The 23,898-nt window shown below is 39.9% G+C and overlaps 1 long non-coding RNA gene across 1 annotated transcript in view; it reads left to right on the forward strand.

Annotated features, from left to right (window-relative positions):
• Nucleotides 1-23,898, forward strand: part of LOC309655793 — an 83,214-nt gene that overhangs the window by 10,821 nt on the left and 48,495 nt on the right. The window lies entirely within an intron of this gene.

Raw genomic sequence — 23,898 nt, forward strand, 5'->3', positions numbered from 1 at the left:
CTGAATGTAATATTCAGTGTTTTCTTTTCATGGGAGAAAACTCATAGTATTGCAGGCTTCACATGGAATACAGAGTATGCCTAGCTCTGCCTCGCTCTGTCTGTCCACAGTTCATAGGGAAAGTAGCTGCGTACAAAGTGTGGTGATACTTCTCCTTCATTGCACTTGTCATGGTTAATAGTTGTATATGTTTGAGTGATTGTTTGATTGATATCTGTCTTCCTCACTGCACATAGGCCACTGTGAAGACACTGACTACCTGTTTTGACCACTACTGTGTCTCTAATGCCTTTCATAGTGACTGGTATATAGCAGATACACAGTAGTATTTATTGTGGGACAGGAAAGAATATACATCAAGTGTACTAGCTGAGTCATGGGCAGTCCTTAGCTGGTCTTAACTATACTTTGGAAATGGTACTCTGCTTTGGAAAGCATTGTGCAGAGAGACCTGAGTTTTATTAATGAGCTTGTGGTTTGGTTTGTTGTTTTAGTTTATTTTGAGACATTCAAGTGATGGTATTGTTGGGTAGAAATAGACAAACAGTGTATCGAATAAGGAGAGATATTGATTATGATGAATTCTATAAACCTTCTATTTTAGCAGCTAGTTACTGGAATGTACAGATTGCTAGAGCTTTGTATTAAGTTTCTCAGAACTTTGTGCTAGTTTTTTGAGGGTTGCCATAACAAAGTACTGCAAACTGGGCGACTTAAACAACAGAAATTTATTATCTGGAGTCTAGAAGTTTGAGATCAAGGTGTCCACACGGTTGGTTCCTTCAGAGGGCTAGGAGGGAGAAATCTCTTCCATGCCTCTCTCCTAGTTTCTGGTGGTGCCTGACAATCTTTGGCATTCCTTGACTTGTAGAGGCATCACCTTGATCTCTGTCTTCATGTTCGCATGGTGTTCGCCCTGTGTATCTGCGTCTTCTTATAGGGATACCAGTTACATTGGATTGGGGCCCATCCTACTCCAGTATGACCTCATCTGAACTAGTGACATCTGTAACATCCCTGTTTCTAAATAAGATCACTTTCTGAGATACTGGGGTTAGGACTTTAATATACGACTTTTTTGGTGGACTCAATTAAACCATAACATGATCCAGTAGGATACAGCTAGTGAGCCAAAGATGCGTCTGCTCAGCCAGAATCATTGCACCCAGAAGCACCTCTCCATGCTCCCTGCCACCTCCTTTCAGTGGCAGGGTTTCGACCTTTTTTCCAGTGCAGGGTCAGGATAATCTTGGCTTGGCAATTAACTTCGATTTAACTAGTTGAACCTGTGGCAGAGTGCCAGCCAGCAGGTGGGTTGCCAGCTGGCACTCCTCTCTGTGCCATCTCCAGTGGTAGTTAGGGACACTGCCTGAGACAGTATGAGAAGATTTCTGATGTCGGCAAAAAGTTCAAAAACCCCTCTCCTCCTCACTGTCACTTGTGAAGCAGTCCCCTCTGCTCTCCCAGTGGTGTGAAGAAGCAAGAGAAGCATCTAGGGCAGTCTCTGGTATTGGCTATTGAGGACCCTGGCATCAGTTGATGAACCGCACTGATCTGTTCTGACAGAAGCGTTCCTATGCAAAAAAAAAAAGGAAAAATCAAATCTAGGGTGATGAAATACACTGAAACCATCAGGCACAAATATTTTACTTCACCGTAGTAAAGGGGGAAGGTAATGTTTGACTTCTGGCTGAATGTCCATGAGAAAGACCAATATTTAACCTTGTCTCTGGCTTGTTATCAAGTGAACATGTTACATCACTTGTAGCTTCCAGGTGTTTAAAAAAGGAACTGGCTGAGATACAAGGGCTTCCCAAATTGTCAAATTCACAGCGAGTCAGTTGTCCCTGTTGATGCAGCCTATGGTCTAGGGTTCGTCCATCAGCAGTGCAGTCATTGCCCTCGTTTTGGGACGAACCAGAGAGAGAGAGAGGCCGCTGAGCAAAGTTACAGCAAGGGGCCAGCACCATGGCAGTTTGTCCCACAGTACGTTAGTGGCAGGGGTGGAACTTGAATGTGGATTTCTTGCCAAATGGGCCAGAATGCTCTTTAATGAAAAATATCATTTCATGAAGGAAGTGAGAAAAGAAGGTCAGGGATAAAACAAAATAGGAAACAAAAAATCGTAAGTGGTATAAGTGACAAGCCTGACAAAGAGTCACAAAATGTGGCCCTGCTTCTGGTCCTGACTACCTTTGTGATCCTTAACCAGTCTCCCCAGCACAATAGGCCTCATTTTTTCTCACTTGGTAGTGGGGGTAACGGCATAGCTCATTTCTAAGGGAGTTTTAAGATAAAAATTCCATAAAATCGTCATTTCGAGCCCATCTAGAGTCTAGATTCCCTGTATCTTTAGTTTGCTGGCGCTATCGCCGTAGCCTTAATGTTTTATGTATTTAGTTTACACCTCCATCTAGTTGGTTATTGTCCTTTTGTGTATAATATTTTAACATTTCCTTTACTTCCATGGTTTTAGGGTATTAGTGCCACAAGGTAGACCCTAAAACTATTTTGTAAAAAACAAGCGACCAAAATTTTTTTTTTAATTTTTTTTTTAAATTAATTAATTTATTTTTGGCTGTGTTGGGTCTTCGTTTCTGTGCGAGGGCTTCCTCTAGTTGCGGCAAGCGGGGGCCACTCTTCATCGCGGTGCGCGGGCCTCTCACTATCGCGGCCTCTCCTGTTGCGGAGCACAGGCTCCAGACGCGCAGGCTCAGCAGTTGTGGCTCACGGGCCCAGTTGCTCCGCGGCATGTGGGATCTTCCCAGACCAGGGCTCGAACCCGTGTCCCCTGCATTAGCAGGCAGATTCTCAACCACTGTGCCACCAGGGAAGCCCAGACCAAAATTTTTAAAAATTATTTTGCCATGTTTCTGAAGATAAGTCCCCTAAAAGGATAAGCCTCAATGGCATAAAGCAAAATGGAACCCCCTCCCACAAATAATAACAACAATAACAATCAGTACATTCTAAAATGAGGCCCTTGTAGTATATATAAGATCCTGTCTCCAGCTCTGCAAATTATAGTTCTGAGGATGATGGGACATAAGCATATAAGGAGAGAGGAAGCTCCTATGAAAGATGGGCTTTAAGCCATGTTCTGTGCATTTAAATCCACAGTAGATGGATTTGATGGCATTTGGAAGAACAGTAAGATCCTACGCAGTGAGTGTCTGATTGCGTCGAGGCCATTTTGGACTAGCAATCTGTGTGGCAGGAACTTAGCTCAAGTGAGAAATTGCTCCCACACTGAAGGCTCTCATAAGAGTTCCAATAAGCGGCATCCACAGTGCTCTTGTGTTGGTGCAGCTTTGTGATGCTGAGTTAATCGATTATTATACTACGATGGTGGGAAGCCGTGTTGGATGGTGGTGAGGCTTCTCGAAGGGCAGTGGTTGTTCTAAAATACTATTTCCATTTCCCACAGCTGTGTGACCCCGGGATAGTTTTTTAATATTCCAAAGTCTCAGTTTCCTTACTGGTAAACTGTGATGGATCTCAGTACTTATTTCAGTTTTCTTTTGCATGTGAGGATTAAACGAGACAATAAATGTAAAGTGCTCAGTGAGGGGCACGCAGTTAAGTGCTTAATGGACATTAATCATGATCATTATTATACTCGTTTTGATGTCCTCCCTTTTGGGGAAACTGACTCCATTACAATAATGGATTCAGAACCTAGTGACTTGCCATCACTGTGGAACAATTTTCTCCTTAATTGGTGACTGATCACAAAGTTCCAAGTGTACAAGGACCTAACATCATCCTATAGATCCAAATCTGAAGGAAAAGCAAACAGACACCCCTGAGGTAACGCATGGGCGTGGTGGTGGTGTTGCTGTCTTAGGAGCACCCAGTCCATTACAAGTCTGAGCAATGCGATCCTTGCTCTGGGCAGAAAACGCACAGCAAGGAAATGTCTGTTTCGTAAGAAGACAATTCAGACTTGTTTTTCAGGGTCTTCCGTAATCCTGAATTTCTTAGCTGCTGCTGCAGCAGCAAGAATTATTGAACATGGCACCCAGATATTGCGAGAAAACAAAAATGAAAAAGAAAAGGCAGTTTGCAGCCACAAGGTGAACAATTAGAAACATGGTAGGAAAAGAACACAAGACATGGAAAAAACGTGAATGAACGTAAGGATATATCCCTAAGATGTGGAAATATGGAAGTGACTTAAGAAGGCCACCCCATCTGAGTAAATGTCTCACCCCTCCTTGTCCATCTCTGATAATAGGGCACTCCATGTCTTCTGAAGCATCCCACCCACCCTCTCTAGGGACTAGCTAGGTATAACTTTGTAGAGGCAATAGTGAGGAGGAAAAAAACCCAAGGCTTTCTTTACTCTAACCTTAGTTTGGGTCCTGGCTCCCTCGTTTCACATTTCTAAACTTCAGATGTAAAATAAGGACAATGTACAAATAAATGATCATCATGAGAGTACCTACTTCATGGGGTCTTGTAGAGATTTCATGAGATAATACATATAACTCATATAGCACAATGTCTGGCATATAACAAACAGTAATGGAACCAATTGAGTGTTCAATTAATTTTATTGTGATTATTGAGTAGACTGTCTGGCTCCAACATTCTAATCTTGAACAATTGACTGTACTTCTCTGTACGTGTATTGTCTCCTCTGCAAATGAGGATTTTAGGAACATTTATCTCATGACATTGTTGAGAAAAATTAGATGACTCGACATAAGTAAAGCTCTTAGAAGAGTGCCTGGCACATATAGGGGATCATTCAGTGTTAGTCATTATTGATGAAGGAGTGCTACCAGTTCTGACCAGTTGCTACTTCTTTTTTCAGTCTTTTTTGTTTAATGAGTATTTCTCTCAAGCAGAGCGCCTCTGCCCTTCCTAGCTCTCCCTCTTCACGAGAACTCTTTTAGAGTAGGATCTAATGGAAGCCAAAATAGTAGGTTTAAACTTTTAGGGGCCACCAGGGCTCGCACTGCTCCTGTGACTTCCAGGAGTAAGAGTGGATGAGAATAAATTCATTTCCAGGGACCGCTGAAGGAACAAGCCACAGAGAAGGCCTGAGGGCGAGGTCGGTCGGTATTTTCAGCATGGCACACGGAGAACCTGAAGTACTTGGAGAAGTGGAGGCCCAGGATGGGGCTGAGACAAAGTGGTTTGTTTGGGAGCCTGGCAACGTGGCAGATATGTGAATGGCTCCGAACGTGGAGAGCTGGCTCTGCCAGGTGCTGCTTGCCTTTCATAAGCATGAAATCCACTTAGGTAACACTTGTTACATACCCTTCTGAATCCACAGCTTGTTCTTTACAAGTTTTTGGCAAAAAGTGGTGTTCACTGGTCATACCCAGCCTATTCTATATTTATTCTGAGTGCACAGGATGAATGAGATAATCATACCCTGGGGCTTAACTGGTTGAAATCTGTAAATCTCCTAAAAGTGTAATTATCTAGTCTTAATCCTTTTTTTCCAATATTGCGTAAATCTCATTAGTACATATTTTTTTAATTATTCATGTTATGGAAAAAATTGCTTTTTTGCCATTGAAAGAAGAGTTGGCAGGGGGAGATTGTGATGTTGTGTTTGAGCTATTTGGTTTTATCTCCTTGATGAAATAAAGGAATGCGCCCCCAAGTGTAGGAGATTCTCTTAGCAGTCGGTTCTGTTCGTTCAGCCTTTTGCTTTTACAGCAAGGGCTCTCTGTGAAGGGCTGCCGCACTGGTGTGAGGCTGGAAAACTGCAGGGTGAGAGGACTCAGCCAGTCTTGATCTTGACTCTTATCTAGGAATGGTTCCTAGAAATCGTGGACCCATGCGCCATCATAGGAATGGGAACCCTGCAGAGAGCTAAATTAAGTCTCCTGCAGGCTCTGCAGACAACGCCGTGGCCCTTTGCCTGAAACATCAGTCTAGACTGGACAGCAACCACGAAAGATTCATATGTTTATATACTAAGAATTGTGGTGACTGGAGATTATGAAAATGTTTTTTTTTTTTCCCAGAATTTACTTAATCTAGTGATTTTTCTAGGCAGAGATAACATGAGCACTAATGGAACTTTCATGACGTTCCCAGTTTATTTAATCGGTTTTTTGATTCATGACACACGGTACAATTTCATAGCATATGAAGTGGTCCTATAAATTTCTCTGAAGTTTCCAAAGTACTTTTTTTTTGGTTGCTGCAAATAAAATTGCTTGAAACTGCGACCCCTAACTACAATGTGGGATGGGACAGGACAGTGTTTACCTGTTTTGTGGGTGTGTGTATATCTACATGTGACCCGTACTCCTTCCTGCACGTTCCATTTAAGGTAGTGTAGAAAAGAGCCCTATTAGAGAAGCAGAAGATCAGGATTCTCCTTCTGTCACTGCCACCAACCAGTATGCTGTGGTGTGTGGGCCACTTAATTTCTCTGAGCCTTAGAACAGAGAGGTACAGACCTCGTGACCTCTGGATTATACGTGAGCTGTCTATGGACAGAGGCAAACCATGGTCTCAGCCTTGAGAGGGCTACTAGAACCATGGCCTGTTTGGCTAAGCAGTCAAGGGGGTTGAGAAGCAAGGCAGTGGGGAGGGGAACTTTCCAATGGGGTAAAGAAGGAGAGAAGCTGGGGGTAAGGAGGCAGGGTTTGTCCTTTGCTCTCCGAATGTCCTAACCTCCCCATTCTAAGGAGTAGGGCTAACACTAGAGAAGCTGGCTTTGCCTTTCCTACTTCTACTCCATCTCAGCTCCTTCAGGAAAGGGGATGCAAACCCTCTATAACTCCCTATATGATTCACCCTTAAAAGGCATCACTCTAAGGGATTTTTATGCTAAAGGACCAAATACACTTGGATCAAGTCTGAATCTGCATTTTTTATTCATGTCATATCTTCATACGTTAGACACGTAGATAAAAATTATAGTCTCCCAAACTTCCAAACTCTGTAAGTTTCTAAAACCTTGAAGTCTTGCAAGCTAAATATCTGGATAACAATTTAAAATTTCACTTTTTATTTGACTAGTTGGGTCAATAGGTATAACCTTCTTAGATCCAGCCTTTATTCAGTGACACGTTAGTAGTGTATAACAAGTCTTAGCTGACTTAAAAACATTTTCCCTATAACACTTTGTCTATAATGATCTTCATGTAATTTAGACTTTCTACCTTAATGTACTACAAGTACTAAATGAGGTGTGCTCATCTCCATCAGTTGCAGACGGAAGTCATCTTTATTTTCCGCTCCCCGAATCCTCCTCCATTCTTTAAACCCATTGTCTCTCTACGTAGCCTCTTTTGTAAAGGACCTTAAATAACTCTAGGACAGCTCTTTCTCATGTGCTGCGGACCATATGTAGTACTTGGGAAACTTGTATGTGTCCTTGATTCTGCCATCAGTGGAAGAACAGTTTGCGCTCAATACAGCTTTCAAATCACACTATAGGCACATTTAGTCAGCTTCTTGCCTAGAGATTTTTTTGAGTATTGGGCTTGCATCAGACCCTGTACCTCCAAAACTCTAAAGGGATACAGGCCAAGCTCCCCAAGTAGTTCTCTTGAAACGTCTTTCATTTGACTTGAAGTAAGGAGGGAGTACCATGCTCCGCTGGCAGGGTAGGGGCATGTGGAGAGGGAAATGCACAAAGTACCAACAGATCCTCCAAAGTAATTGTCTCTCTCTCTCCTTTCCTCTTTGACCACAATCCTTGTATTCTCTTGAGGAGGGGGTGGGGCTAAGATTGCAAAATCACCTTCCGTCCCTGTCCCTCTCTTTTGCAAGTACTGTATAGGTGGTCTGACACCTCGACTTGTGCATATTTATTTTATTTTGTATAAATATGTATTATATACTATTATATAGGCCTGCAAGCTCCTTAAAGGCAGAGGCTTTTGTTATGCATTCCTATACTCTTTATAATACCTGATGCAGGCCCCGTGTAGCAGGTGCCCAGTATCTGTGTGCTGAGTGAATGCGTGAATGAGGACTGCCTGCTTCGTGAAGAGCGACCAGATTCTGTTAAACTGCACACTTTCAAGTTACCCTCCTGCATTCTGCTTCTCATGTAAGTACTGTTATTAAACTTCTAAATACTTAACAGAAGGCTGTTTTTTGGCAGTGAATGAACTCCTTTTGTCTTCTGTCCCGTGAATATCCTAACCACTTTGTCACTTTGATCTAGGGGGCATTTCATCCTCAGAAATGCAAAGGAGTTGGCGACTGCACAAAATGTGCCCTATTTCCTATTGCTGTAAAATCCACTGCTCTTGAGCCTTTGCCCGCCCCCTTTCATGATAATGTGTAAGCCACTAAATTGCAGTTACTGGCTGTGGCCATGGCCATCAAAAATCGTGAATGCCATGTAGATTTGAGGCTTGCTCCACTAAAGAGTCCACAATGGCTTTACTGTAACTGGGTTAACTAGAACTTGGCAAACAGCAATCCAAGGAGGGTGATACCAAGCCCCCTCCCCCTTCCAGGATGCTGGCCTGATCTTCTTGTATTTGTGCAACTGGCCCATCCAGAGACCCACTAAAGCTGGGAGGAGGGCCCCGGTGAGGGCGAATCTCTCTGGGTCAGGTTGTCCTTTTGCAGCTCTTTTCACACAGCTTCTCTTCCTGCAATGCGAAGTAGGTTAGAGGATAGCTTGTTTTCTTTTGCTATTTGAAATACAGCATTTAGGGTCATGCTCTGAATAATTTGTGCTTGTTAGAAATGACTGTCATCCTCTTGAAGCAATAACAAAGAACTACATTTAAATTAAATTTAGCCAAGCAAGAGCCTCTCCACAAAATCAATGGAGCCAGGCATTTTTCAAAGAGTTATTTTGATTTTTTAAAACCTGTAATATTGTAGGGCATAAATCAGCGAAGATATCCCAGAATCTAAAAAGAGCTGGGCCATAGTTCATAATGCTTGAAAAGTATTCGGTAATATTTGGGATGGCAGGAAAAGGTAAGAAAAAATAATAGATGCAATCATCTTTAATATCACTTATTTTTGTATTTGGCAAACTTTGTTCTTCCTCAATATCCTAGTTTAAATTTCAAGGGTGGATTTTTGAAAGATACCTTTATTTATTTATTAAGTCTGGAAGACTTCAAGAGACTGAAGCCATGTCAAATATAGTTTTTAAAAGTTAATTTACATAAATGTATTCCTATACCCATACACTGTTGTGGTCTTCTTACCACTATGGCATCAGTAGTGACCAGCAATTTGGTGGCCTCACGTGCTAGGTAGAGGACTTGTTATGTCAATACATAGAAACATATCTATTTTTTTTTAAGATCTATTTTTTTCAAAACAGTTTTGGGTTCATAGCAAAATTGATAGGAAGGTGCAGAAACTTCTCATATGCCCCTGAGCCCACACGTGCATAGTCTCCCTCATTATCAACATCCCCCACCAGATAAAATATGTATTTAAAAAATATTCTTTCTTGCCAGCATCTGTATCAAACCCTACTTCAGTACTCAGAGTATCCAATCTTTCCTTGAATATCTCAAAGTAGTTACACTTTGCAGTTCTTCAAGACCAAAACTTCTCCATTCTTTTCTCATACTAGACATATAAATATCTGGAGCTGCCAAGCTTTATCTTTTAAAGTCAAGAAAGAAATTTCCATCTGTTATTTTGATAATTTGCCTTGTGGTTGCTCTGCTCCAATTAGAGACTAATCCTATCTAATAAACCTAATGAGTAGGTTAATTATTAATACACACTGAGAAATTAAACTCCTCATATAGTTTCACCTTGTCTGTATGATAGACAACATCATTGTAGAAACATGTGCTGCTTTGTTTCTGCTTTCAGAACAAAAGAGGTTCTTAATTTTAGTCAGTATGGCTACTCTGAGCAAAGTCATTCTACCTGGATTTTGCCTCACCCTGAGCAGAGTATCTTTTTTATGCTTGCTGTTTTCTTGAAGAATTCTTTCTGTGTGGCTTTTTGCATTGGTGTCACAAAAAGCGCAACAGACATCCACTCCTTAGCTATTTGCTTTATGGCCACAAAGGCAATCCATCTTACTTCTATTAGATTATCCCTCTTTCCCTTACTTCTTTCCTTATACCCCGTAATGACCTCTCGCAGACCACGCCTCCTCTAGTGACTTTGACCGTAAGGATCCTTGCTCTAAGTTAAGGATGTTGTCTTCTACCAATTTTTGCTTTATTCCTTCAGGCTCTGAAGTATGTGTGAGCAAAGACCCCTTTTCATGACCCAAGAAGATAACATATGCTATTATTATTTACGCTCAGTTCAAGCTTCCTGAATCTTTTCTCTCTGCCAAAGTCAGTTACTTTCTACCAATACCAGCTTCACCCCTGGGGCTCCCTTCTGTCTTTGCTATTAATACTTTTCAGACTTTAATATATTAGAGTCAGCAAGGTTAACTTCCTGAAGCCCATCTCCCAAAAATATAGCCATCCTGTTCCCATCTTCAGAATTCTGATTGACTCAGTTGGTCTCAGATGGCACTTGGGAACCATTTCATAAACATGATTCTGAAGTGGTCACACTTTGACAGACACTCGTCCAGTTAGCCTTCTGGTTTCTGTCTGTTCTCTCTGTGGCAGTGCCACTCTTGTTGCCTCACTATGGGTTAAGGGACGCTGCTTGTTGCTGCTTCAGCAAAACTATGAATGGGGAGGGGAGAGTGGATGGGGAGGGTAATCGAGAGACAAATTTTCTAACAAACATTTGGATTCTGGAGAAGTTTCCCATATTACTGTCTGTCAGAAGATGAGTAAATTTTTTTTTTTTTTTTTTTTTTTTTTTACAAAAAGACACAATAGTGATGAGATGAAGCTGATTTATTTCATTCTAGAGCCATGATTAGATACCTGTCCCCATCCCCCACCCTTGTACTATTCTATCCAGAGTGACTCTGGCATGGTCAGGGAGGTTGTGATCTGTGGACCCATGTGCATGCCATTTGCTGCCAAAATACCTCAACCCTGACCTCAAAAACCCCATCTTCAATTGATAAGGCCACTGCTATTGAATTATTTCTTTGATATTTGTTCTTGGCACCCACAATTTAGGAATAACTTCTCTTTTGAATACTATAAAATTTATTGAATAAAATCCTGTTTTTGCATGTTCAAATGTTTGAATTTAATCCAATGGGATAATTACAATATAGCCATTACTTCGGTGTCAAAAGAGTGGAAAGTTCTAATACCCATTCACTTAGATAATGCCAAATTTCCAAGGCAGAATGTTGTAAACTTTGGGAAAGCATCAGTAATTGAGCTTATTTAAGGGATTATTGAGTTTTGATTGGTAATCTCATCTGGGTTTCTGCCTGTGTCTGTAGGCATGGGTTATATTCGAGAAGGACATTTTGAGCTCAAGAGACAGCCCGACCAGCAGCAAAATTAATTCACCTCTAAACCCCAACCTCTCAGGTGGATGGGTGGGCAGGTGGGGAGCTGGTATTTTAGAACTATTCTAAACAGATGTGGAAGATGCCCAGCCAAGCAAGGGAACGTACTATTTATAGCACTTGACAGTTAAGCTGCCAATCAGTGTTAAAGTGGTCCAGCAAAGTAGGATCTTGGCAAGAGTTATGGGGCACCAGCTGAATGATGGGGATTTAGTCAGTATGACTCCAGCCTTCAATGGGCTAGAAAAATTAAGGGAGAACTCCCATATTTAAAAGTATTGCCTGGAGGATCTGAGAGTCATATCTTTCTTTCTTTGGCCTCCTAATGATTTCTAAACCAATAGCAAATTAGAGTCTTCACTAACCCAATATATTTTAGACCTTTTTTCCAAGCAAGATGATGGTAAGATTCATAAATTCTGCAGAAGTTAGGTTGAACATTTTCTGCTTTATATATCACTTCGCACTGAAGAATGGAATGGGCATTAAACCAGTACAACTTTGAGCCTATCCTAAATTTCTTTATGTCTTGAGCATTTAGGAGCAGTTAAATATTTTCTGGGTGATTCTCTGAACTTTCATATTATCCTCTCCACTACCTTTTTGGAATATCAAGTTACACAGAGACAAACTATCTGTAAAGGTACAAGATATGAACCTGTATCAAGGTATAAGAGAAAAGCTCATGAACCAAATATAGGACATAAGGTCATAGTAGGGCTAACTAGAAGGCTAAATTAGTGATGAGTTGTATGAGTTACTGAAATAAAATTCCTTATATTCCCCTAAAGATGGATTAATTCTCTTCTCTGGACTTAAAACCCTCCCATGTCTTCCCATTGCAAACTGTTTACCATGTTGGATGAGTTCCTGCATGCCCTGGCCCTGACAATCCTCTGACCTCAGCTTCTTCCACTCTCTCAGACACTCTGGCTTTCCCTCTCTTCCTTGAGCATGCTGAACTCCTTCCAGCCTCAAGGTCTTTGCACTTGCAGGTCCCTCTGCCTTCCCCAGATCTTTAATTAGCTCTTTCTTGACGATCAACTGTTGGCTTAAATGCCTTTTCCTCAAAGAGGCTTTCTTTGACCACCCGTTTGAGAGTCACACCTCTCTTTCAGTTACTTTCTATCATATCAGCCTCTTCTTAATTCCCACATAGCACATTACATGACTCACACATTTCATAGTATATACTTACATTTATCTTATTCCTTTGTTTATTGTCTGTCTTGTCCCCCTGAGTGCTAGCTCCATCTGTGCAGGGGCCTTTTCCATGTTTTGTTATTGTTTTTCACTGCTGTATCCATAGAACACAAATAATGCCTAGCACTTGGTAGGTACCCAATAAATATTTGCTGAATAATGAATTGAAAGTGATCTCAACTCAAAGGAGAGCTGGCTGGAAGTTGTGCACAGGGGTAGGAAAAGGGAGGAAGTTGAGAAAAGCAGCTCATTGACATTTTCAATAATACAGAATTCTCAGCTATAAAATGTATACATTACAACTGATTCATTTTGCAATATTACACTATTCATTCAAGAATAAGTATTTTATAAGTTCAGAATTCCTGAGTAAAGATTATAAGACTTGATATCCCAAAAAGATGTGATGGAAGGGATAATATGAAAGTTCAGAGAATTACCTAGGAAATATATAACATACTAAATGCTAGTGATATAAAGACATTTAGGACAGGTTCAAAGTTGTACGGGTTTAATGTCCATTTCAATCTTGAGTTCAAGTGATCTATCTATCTATCTATCTATCTATCAATCTATCTATCATGTTCAACTTTACTTTTGCAGAATTTGTGAACCTTCCCATTATCTTGCTTGGAAAAAAGGGTTTAAAATTCATTGAGCCAGTGGAGACTTTAACTTGCTATTGGTCTAGAGATCATTAGGAGGCCAAAGACAAGAAGAGAAAAATCCAATTTCTTTTTTTATTTTTTGTTTTGAAAATTATTATTCTGTTTCCTCAAAACATTCATAAATCAACACTGTCACATTACCGTGGTTTCTATAACACAAAGAGTTCTAGTACATTGGATTTTATAAATGAATGATCTCTACTGCTGGATTTTACTCTTGTATATTACTAGAATTTTTATTAATGTTCAATTAATGACATGGAATTAAAACTTACTACAATGCATCTGAACCTGAAACAGAGCAGGGCCCTGTGGTCCTTGCCCCCCACACCATGTCCTCAGCCTGCCTTTTGTCTGTGGAAAAACTTTAGCCAAAGAATATGTTTAATCAGAGAGGTGAGAAAATGCAGAAACAAAGGAAAACAGTCAAAGGAGACCAAATAATGATAGCTTAGTCATTAAGCATAGTCAAGAACTTTTAGTTCCTCCTTAAGGGCTATAGATAATATTCTGAGCCGTATCCTGTGAGCTGTCTTATAGATACTGAAACCCTCAGCAGGTGGAAGAAGTTAACTACATGATGACCAGGCTGTAGCCATGACATAGGCTGCCACAATTCTGAGAACTGGCCTCAAGGAAATGGAAACAAACCGACCCTAGAAGTGAAGATTAACTGTACCTAAAATAATGGAGATGACGCTGATCAGACCACCGATGACCAATTTCAAGATGACTGTCAGAGCTGACTGTATTGTTTCTGTATGTAGCCCCTCCCTCTGTCTATAAAAGCTCTTGCTCCCTGATTGTCGGGGGTGGGGGGGAGTCAGCCTTTGGACAGGCATCCGCCCTCCAGAATAAAGCAAACTTTCCTTTCTACCAACCTGGCCTCTTTATTGGCTTTTGAGCGGTGAGCAGCCGTACCCCACTTTCGGTTACAAGCCCATGCATAATTTCCATAATAAAACTAATAAAACCCCCCAAAAAAGGATGAGAGTTCCCTTCTCGCACTCCCCCTGCCTCACAGTTATTTTGATTTAATCTGTAGTCATGAGAGCTTCATGAAAGTTTTACTATAGTGTGAATAAAACTGAAGCTTATTGCTCTTCAGCCCAGCACTCTCTGGTTTATTGAAAGCTTGGCATCAACAGGATTCTACCTGAGAACATCTAGTTCCTCCCACTCATGCTATTGTTCTTTGTATTTATCAAAAATCAACTGAATCATATGCCTGAGCCTATATGGTTCTAATTCCTCAGAACTGTAATCTGATTCAGTGCTTCCCGAATACGAGACTAGGGATCAGTTCTGGTCCATGGCTAAGTGAAACATGTAAGGACAGGGCAATGAGTTTTTTATGATGCTATTTTTTTCCCAAATTAAAAAAACTTCCTTTATATAAAGATGGTATTCCCCCTACTATTTGGTGTAAACCATTCTTTTATAAAATTATAATTATAATAGATGGTAGTCTTTTTAAAATATGTCTTTACTTGGCAGTCTAAAATATTGGCAATTCTGAGTATTGGTTTCTCCCATTAAATTTTTTCTAATATATTAAAAAAAGTCAGACACTAGTATAATGAACCCATATGTACTCTGCAATTAATAGAAATTTTGGTGGTTAAAAAATCCCAAGTAAAATTGAAACAGGTTCCACAGAGGATGTTCAATTCCCTCACAATGCTGGTGAGAAAATGGAAACCTAAGAAAGGAAAACACCTTAACACTGGTAACTGCTGGACCTGACATTTCAGCTTTGGCATTTTGGTTCTAAGACAAATGATTGTTTGTGATACCACATAGACAAACAAACATATACCTGGAGGAATCCATAATTCAAAAAGATACATGCACCCCAATGTTCATTGAAGCACTATTTACAATATCCAGGATATGGAAGCAACCTAAATGTCCATCAACAGAGGAATGAATAAAGAAGATATGGTACATAAATACAATGGAATATTACTCAGCCATAAAAAGGAATGAAACAGTGCCATTTGTAGAGATGTGGATGGACCTAGAGACTGTCATACAGAGTGAAGTAAGTCAGAGAGAGAAAAACAAATATCATATAATATCACTTATATGTGAAATCTAGAAGAATGGTACAGATGAACTTACTTGCAAAGCAGAAATAGAGAAACAGATGTAGAGAACAAACTTATGGATACCAAGGTTGGGATGAATTGGGAGACTGAGATTGACATATATACACCACTATGTATAAAATAGATAACTAATGAGAACCTACTGTACAGCACAGGGAACTCTACTCAGTGCTCTGTGGTGACCTAAAGGGGAAAGAAATCTAAAAAAGAGGGAATATATGTACACGTATAACTGACTCACTTTGCTGTACAGCAGAAACTAACACAACATTGTAAAGCAACTATACTCCAATAAAAATTAACTTAAAAAATTAAAATAAAAAAACTGTATTGTAGAGGACCCCTACCTCACACCATATACAAAAATGCACTCAAAATGGATCAGAGACCTAATTGTAAGAGCTACAATTACAAAAGTCTTGGAAAAAAACAGGTGTAAATCTTTGTGACTTTAAAGGGATATTCTGGAATTGGATAGTAGTGATAGTTGCACAACTTTGTGAATATACTAAAACCCAATCAATTGTAGACTTTAAAAGTGTCATTTTATGGCATGTGAGTTACATCTCAATATATAGAGGTGAGCATGCTTCCATCCTCAAAAGTTATTGCTGTCTTCATTTTAGTGATTTTCTTCATTTGTCTACCTTTCACTATGTTTTCCTAAAGGAGGTCTCTATAGTAGTAAACTAAAGTCATAGATGAACAAAATGTTAAAAAACAGGAATTATTTTTGCTTTTTAACTTTTAAAGATAATCTTTTTAGTTTAGAGTGATCTTAGATTTACAGAAAAGTTGCAGAGATAATACAGAGAAATCCTGTATATCTTTTACTCAGTTTCCCCTAATGTCAGCATCTGACACAGCCTTTGGACCAAGACCCAAAACTAAGAAATTAACACTGATATTACCATTAAATAAACTTTAGACTTTATTCAGATTTTACAACTTTTTTTCCACTGTTGTCCTTTCTCTGTACCAGGATCCAATCCAGGATACACTTTGCGTTTAGTTGTCACATCTCTTTAGTTTTCTCTGATCTGTGACTGTCTCATTCTTTCCGTGTTTTTCATGACCTTGTCAGTTTTGGAGAAAATTGTTCAGGTATTTTATAAAATGTTCCTCGGTTTAGGTTTGTCTGATATTTGTCTTATGATTAGATTGGAGTTGTGTGCTTGGGGGACAATATCAGAGGGAATACCCCTTTCTTATGACACATATGTGGAGGAGTACATGGTATCAATATGACTTAACACCAGGAATAGTGATCTTGATCACTTGCTTAAATTAGAATTTGCCAGGTTTCTCCACTCTAAGTTTATCTTTCCATACTCTATTCTTTGGAAATAAGTCATAAATCCAGCTCACATCCAGAGCAGTGTGTGGGGGAGATTAATCTCTACTTTTGGGAAGGGTGTCCTAGTCTGTTTGGGCTGCTGTAACATAATACCACAGACTGAGTGGCTTACAAACAACAGAAATTTATTTCTCTCAGTTCTGGAGGCTGGAAAGTCCAGCACCAGATCAAGGTGCTGGCAGATAAGGTGTCTAGTGAGAGCTCAATTCCTGGTTCATAGACAGCTATTTTCCTATTGTATCCTCACATGGCAGAGAGCAGGGAGAGCTCTCTGGAATCTCTTTTATAAGGGCACTATCACACACATGAAGGCTCCAATTAATCACCTCCCAAAAGCCCCACCTCCTATTACCATCTCACTGGGGGCTAAGATTTCAACATATGAATTTGGGGGGGATACAAATATTTAGTCCATAACAAGAGGGTGAGGATATACATAAATTATGTGTAATTTTCTATATGAAACATTTGTCTCTTCTCCTACATGTATTTGATCATTTATTTATATCAATATGGACCCGTGTACATTTATTTTATACTTTGTCTTATAATCCAATTCTATGTTTTTTATTTTGTTGCTCAAATTGTCCCAGATTTGGCCACCAGAGCTCTTTCAGGTTGGTTCCTTTGTTTCTTTGACAGGTTTCATCCTTTAAAAAAAATTTTTTTTCTTTGAGTACTTCCTTACTTTCTGGCACTTCAAGATGCTCCAGGCTCATCTTGTGTACCCCCTGTCCCAGACCTAGAATCTGCCCCAGTTTTTGTTTTTTCATTGGTGAATGGTATTAGAAACCAGGATCTAGGTGCTGGGTGTAAAAGCAGTAAGGTTTGGGTGTAAAAGTGGTAATGTTTGCATAGTGGGACTATGTCAGCTTCAGGGAAAGGAAGGGATCAGCTGTCAAGTGGAATAAAGAGGAGAAAAGAACCAAGGAAGTGGGTTCCACGATAGCTGAGGAATTAACGCTGTGTTGAAGCTGGAGGTAAAGCCTGGCACCTACTGGGTACCCACGTGAAGCACTGTGCATGAACAGGCATGGCCACTCAGCACAAGCATGTAAAATTGATTATGAGACCCTGAGGTAAATCTATAACGAGCCACCCTTGAAATGGAGTATGATATGCCATTCTACCAGAAAAATTCATAGCTGACCTTTCAGGCCCACTTTCATTTGGATTCTCAAAACCGAGTACCGCTTGATATTTCTATCTTTGCACTGAGTTTTCTCTCTTTTTATGAAGTCAACTGAAATAGTCACTTAAAATATAAACGGAGGTAATAATGATAATGAAAACCAGAGAGTGCAATTGGTTGGGATTCCGAAACTCCTGTTTGCGTTTTATTGTTATGACTTTTTGTTTTGTCCGAGGCAGAGAAAGACTGGATACCAAGTACGCGAATAGCTGTAGTGGAGAGACTGGAAGGAGAGAAAGGTGGTAAAGTCACGGTACAGCAAGCCAGGAACACATTGCAATTCTGTTCTCTCTAAACCTGAAGTGCAGAGGCTGGCTATGTGGGAGATTGCAAAGGGAAATCTGCTTAATAGGAGAGCAACGAGGTGGACAATCTTTGCTATACTTATATTAACATATGTGCACCTCACAGCATATATTTTGAAAATGCTGGCAGACAGTTTTTTTTAGAATAAAAACTGGAGAGTGCAGTTTTTTAGCAGCTGAATATTTTGAACTGTACTGTAGATTAGCTAGAAGTTACAAAAAGCCCTTCCTGAGTCAGCTAAACGCTGAAATGAAGTTTCCCAAAGTGGGTTTAGCACTGGCGGGTAGCATAATAACCCCGGAATCGTTGATTCAATCCATTTAGGGGATGGAACAAACGTTTTGATTCCGCCTACTTTTTTGCCAGGGGTGCCTGAGGGGCCTGCTCTAATCAACAAAACATTGTTGTGCTTGTAGAGTCCCTTTTATCTCAGAAATCTATGATCCTGGAGGAGAAAGATCTCACAGTTCTCCTTAAACAAAAGTAGATGGGATCTTTCATTTGATCTGTAAAACTGTATTTTCCTACTTAGCACTCTCGGAGGCAGCGTGGCTGCGTCATGCTGGGCGAAGGCGGGGATTCACCCTGCCTCGACTATTCACATGCTGTGTGGCTGTCTGCGTATTGTGCTTTGCTATGGGCTAAACTGTACCCCCTCTATACCCAGCACCTGCAACGCACACACAGAAGCCTATGTTGAAGTCCTAGCCCTTAGTGCCTCAGAATGTAACTGTATTTGGAGATCTGGTCTTTAAAGAGGTAATTAAATTAAAATGAGGTCATTAGGGTGGTCCCTAATCCAATATAGCTGGTATCCTTAGAAGAAGAGGAAATTAGGACAGATAATATGAGAATACACGGGGAGAAAATGGCTATTTACAAGCTAACCAGAGAGGCCCGGGACAGATCTTTCTCTCACATCCTCAGAAAGAACCAACCCTGTGGACACCTTAATCTCTGACTTCCTAGTCTCCAGAGCTGTGAGAAAGTACATTTTTATTTTTTAAGCCAGTCTGTGGTACTTTGTTCCAGTAGCCATAACGGACTAATATAGTACTATATGGAAACATCACAGGAATCTTTTAGGGGAAAGAGAAACATTATTTGTTGAGAGTCACTGGTTAAAGAAATATAAAGATCTCCCTTAATCCATCGCAACTACCCTTTAGATGGGCATTAACTTCATTATATTGATGAAGAAATGGGCACTTGAAGAGATTGAGTAATTTGTGTAAAGCCGCAGAACTGGTGGTGGAATTGATTTAAACTCATATCTCTCCCACTTCTAGCCCTTGCCCTTTTCATTTTGTGTCACTGGGAAAGAAACTATTTACAATAGGTAACCCAAGCCCAACCCTTGGTGTACTTCTACAATGACTTCAATGAAAGATACACTTGCTTATTTAGGAGTAAACCCAAGGAAGCTTTAATCTGGAAATAATCCAAACCTCTTGATGAAAGAAACCCTCAGGATGACAAACAACCCTCTTAATAAACCATGAGTTACTTTGGTCTCCCACTAGATGGTGCTAGAACCTATTTCCATGTCATGAAGCAGTATGGTGCCAGGAGCTCAATCCTGTATTACTTTTCGTGATTTGGCCACAGTCTATTTTGGTTTAACATTTCTTTCCTATCGTTGTTCTTGTTTCTCTGCTTAAAATTGAGAAAGGAATCCTTGAAAGTGCCAGACTGAGAGAGTCATCCACCATATTGGCATGGCAGGAAATACATGCCATGATCATAGTGTGAGTAATACCTGTCCAATGAGCACAGGACACTTTTTATTTATGGAGAGATCTTTAATGCACTAATTCGTGGTTGAATGCATAAAGAACAAGGGACTTAAAATTGTTCTATCTTTAGTTCTTCTAGTGATTGATTCACTCTGGAGAGAGGCGTATAACTGCTCCCTGCCCTAGTTTTTCCACTTATAAAATAGGAATAAAATATGGGACACTTACTTCAAAGGGCACTCAGAAGATGAATGAAGTAGTGACTCTTAAAATATGCTGTGGTTGTTGGAGAAATAGAGTTATATCCTCTTTACAAATAGTGCAAGAACGATGAGGCCTACAACTTGACTTTGACCCATCAATGCTTATTTGAATCTTTTAACCCCACTTGGTCACAGATTTTCCCCAAGTATTTTCACTGCTGTTTTCCTCAGTAAGATAAAAGGGCATCAGTATGATGGAAACTGCCATCTGGGGTATGGATTTATAGGAGTCTTTCAGTTTCTGAAGGGAGGAATTTGTTCTGCCCTTCAGAAGTCATTTCATCTCTATTTTTCTCCAAGCTCAAATACTTTGCTAAGGGTAATATTTGGGGTAAGATTTCAGGATAGTCAGGATATTCATAGTCAGTGGGGAAGGTTTGCACTGTACTTTGTTTTCAACTTATTTTTCAGATGTGTTTAGAAGAGCCTATAGAAAGGTACATGGGGAATGAAAGACCATGGATATTTCAGACTAAATCAGATTTTGTAGTCTTGAATATGCTATATAATAAATTGTGTCTCCCCAAAATTCATATGTTGAAGCTGTAACCCACAGTGTGCCTGTATTTAGAGGTAGGGCCTATAAAGAGGTAATTAAGGTTAAGGAAAGTAATAAGGTGGGGCCCTGATAGGATGGGATTGTTGTCATTAAGAGAAGAGTCATCAGAGACGCTCCAGCTCACTCCCCCTGTCCCCCCTTCACCAGTCATGTGAGCTCACAATGAAATGGCAACCTTCTGTAAGCCAGGAAGAAAACTCTCAGCAGAAACCCACCCTGCTGGCACCCTGACTTCCAACTTCCACAACTGTGAGAAAATGAATGCCTATTGTTTAAGCCACTCAGTCTGTGGTGTTTTGTTACAGCAGCCTGAGCTGCCTAAGGCAGAATACTTACCTCAAAGCTCTAAGAACGGGGTTGGCACACTTTTGCTGTAAAGGGCCATAGAGTAAATATTTTAGGCTTTGCAGGTCATACAGTCTTTTACAACTACTCAACTCTGCCCCTGTGGCACAAAAGCAGCCATAAACAGTAAATAAAAAAGTGAATGAGGCTGTGACTTTATTTACAAAAGCAGACAATGGGCCATATTTGGTCACAGGCTGTAGTTTGCTGGCCCTTACTCTAAGAAAACACAAAAATAGCAAGTGGTTATAGTCAGGTTTTTTTCTTGAAGGCAGATTTCCATTATTACTAAACAAACACAAAATAAAGACAATTACTTATCTTTTCCATTTTTGAAAGTTCCAATATGTGATTCCCATGAGTAATTATATAGTTACTTTTAGGCAAAAGGCACATGGGTTAATGCTTATTTTTATGACTAAGCTGTATAAACTCTGGATCTCCTAATTTTTTATTTCTCCTAATTCAATGAAAATTTTCTCTTTAATGTCTTTTTTTTTTTTTTTTTATATGGAACATTCCCTTGTGGTCAAAATATAAGTAGCATGTCTTCGTTATACATAGCAAGTTTGTTGTTATCAAGCTCTTTTTGTCTTTACATGTGCCAATTCTGACAGTCACCTTTTCCCCCACTTCTTCCCAGTGTTGCCAAGCACTTAGCCAGGTTTCTCCTTTTCCTACCCATGGGCTATGATTATTTGAAAATGTCGCCTCATTGGCCCCTATGACTGTAGTATGACTGCCAAAGTTTTCTACTCAATTGTTTAGGTATAACCACAACCACCATTTATAAGATGCTAATTATGACCCAGGCACTAGGCCAATTATCTTCCAAATATAATCTCATTTAATTGTTATAACAGTTCTATAAGATAGGTATGATTATGTCCATTTTGTAAATGAGGACACTGAGGTACTGAGTAGTTAAGCAAAGGACCCATAATTGAATAACCAGCAAGAAAGCTGCATTACTCGGTTTGGAACCCAAGAGTGTCGGAATCCTGAACCTGTATTTTTATTCACTCCTCCCTATTGGTTCTCTGTAATGCATACACTAGAAACTAAGAAGACTTTCTCTTTCCTTATACCCTCATAATACCAAAAAATATAATCCGTACATAATTACCACCCTCAAATAAGTTGAAGCACTGGAGATAGGATTTATTATATGTCATCTTAACAAAGAAAATCTGGGTGTTTCATTTTTGTGAATTTTGCAGTCTAATTTCTTGTAAAAGGCTGATTTTTGAGGTCCATGCACGTATCATCTTAGTGCATTGTTCTCCACTGAGTTAAATATGGGTTAGTCAACTCTGTGTTCATATGCTCTTGTCTAAGTCTTTTGTTAAGACTATCAACGTACAGAAAATAAGGATGACTTAGCCTTTCTTTTTTTTTTTTTTTAGGATGAAATTATTTATTTATTTATTTTGGCTGCGTTGGGTCTTTGTTGCTGCACGCAAGCTTTCCCTAGTGGGGACAGGCAAGGGCTACTCTTTGTGGCAGTGCACCGGTTTCTCATTGTGGTGGCTTCTCTTGTTGAGGAGCAGGGGCTCTAGGCATGCAGGCTTCAGTAGCTGTGGCACGCGGGCTCAGTAGTTGTGGTGCACGGGCTCTAGAGCGCTGGCTTTGTAGTTGCTCCATGGCATGTGGGATCTTCCCGGACCAGTGATCGAACCCATGTTCCCTGCATTGGCAGGTGGATTCTTAACCACTGCGCCACCAGGGATGTCCTGACTTCGCCTTTTTTACCTATAGGGGAACATACTACCATCTGGGAAAATGGGAAGACCATGGGCTTCTGTGTTAGGCAGAACTTGTGTTAGCCTCTCATTTGCTTCACATGTTACATAACCCCTTGAGACTTTAATACCATTATCTATTAAGTAGGTTAATAATATGTCCCCACCAGGTGACTGAGGTTACAACTAATGTTTGTAAAGTACATAGCCTAGTGCTTGGCATGTAATAGGCTCTTAATAAACGTTAAACTGCTGACGGTGTTGATCAGATGACAAGTAACTTCAGAAAGAATATAAATTGATCAGCTGAAAATAGGTTATTACTGCTTCCATGAGATATGAGTTGAAACCATATGTATGTAGCTTTGAGATTGAATGTTGTTATGTGTTTAGAAAAAAATGTAGTTTTCTCATTTGGAATAAAAATGACATTCTAGAAGTCCTTGATATGACAGTGAGCTCTTTCACAACAGTTTGCTGTTAGAGGGAAGAAGTGAGACACATGGCTTAGATTTATCTTTGAAATACACAATTTAACTTTTAAATGAAGGGGAAAATGCTTGGGGCAAAATGTGTTTTGTGGTTTTTTTTAAAGGCTAAACACCATGAACTTCTCCTGCTCTTTCCCATTTGCACTTAGTATATATTTGGATTAACAGATCAGGGCAGGATTGCATAAATTAACTGAGCCCTTATTTCACTGTATTTATTATTTAAGCCATCATGTTGGGTCAGCAACTGTGAGTGCCAGGAGTTGCTGACCTCCAGGCAGTCCTCTGAGACCAGATGAGGAGGATACAACTCAGATTTTCTTGCCTAAACTGCCCCTTGTGTATCAGCCAATCAACGGGGATTAAATGTGATTGTGATCATCGCTCCTTATTTGCTTTGTCGATTACTTGAGGGAAAATTAAAATATGAGGCAGTTTCTTCTCCTCCTTGCCATTTCTATAGACTTTATCTGCCATTAATTAGAAGAAATGTTAATATCTATTGAAACCACACATAAGTAAAGAAGCAAATCTAGAAAAAAATCCTAGACTGAATTAAGACAAAC

Source organism: Balaenoptera physalus (genome assembly GCF_965194825.1).
Source record: "Balaenoptera physalus genome assembly, chromosome: 2".
In the NCBI taxonomy this organism is placed as follows: domain Eukaryota; kingdom Metazoa; phylum Chordata; class Mammalia; order Artiodactyla; family Balaenopteridae; genus Balaenoptera; species Balaenoptera physalus.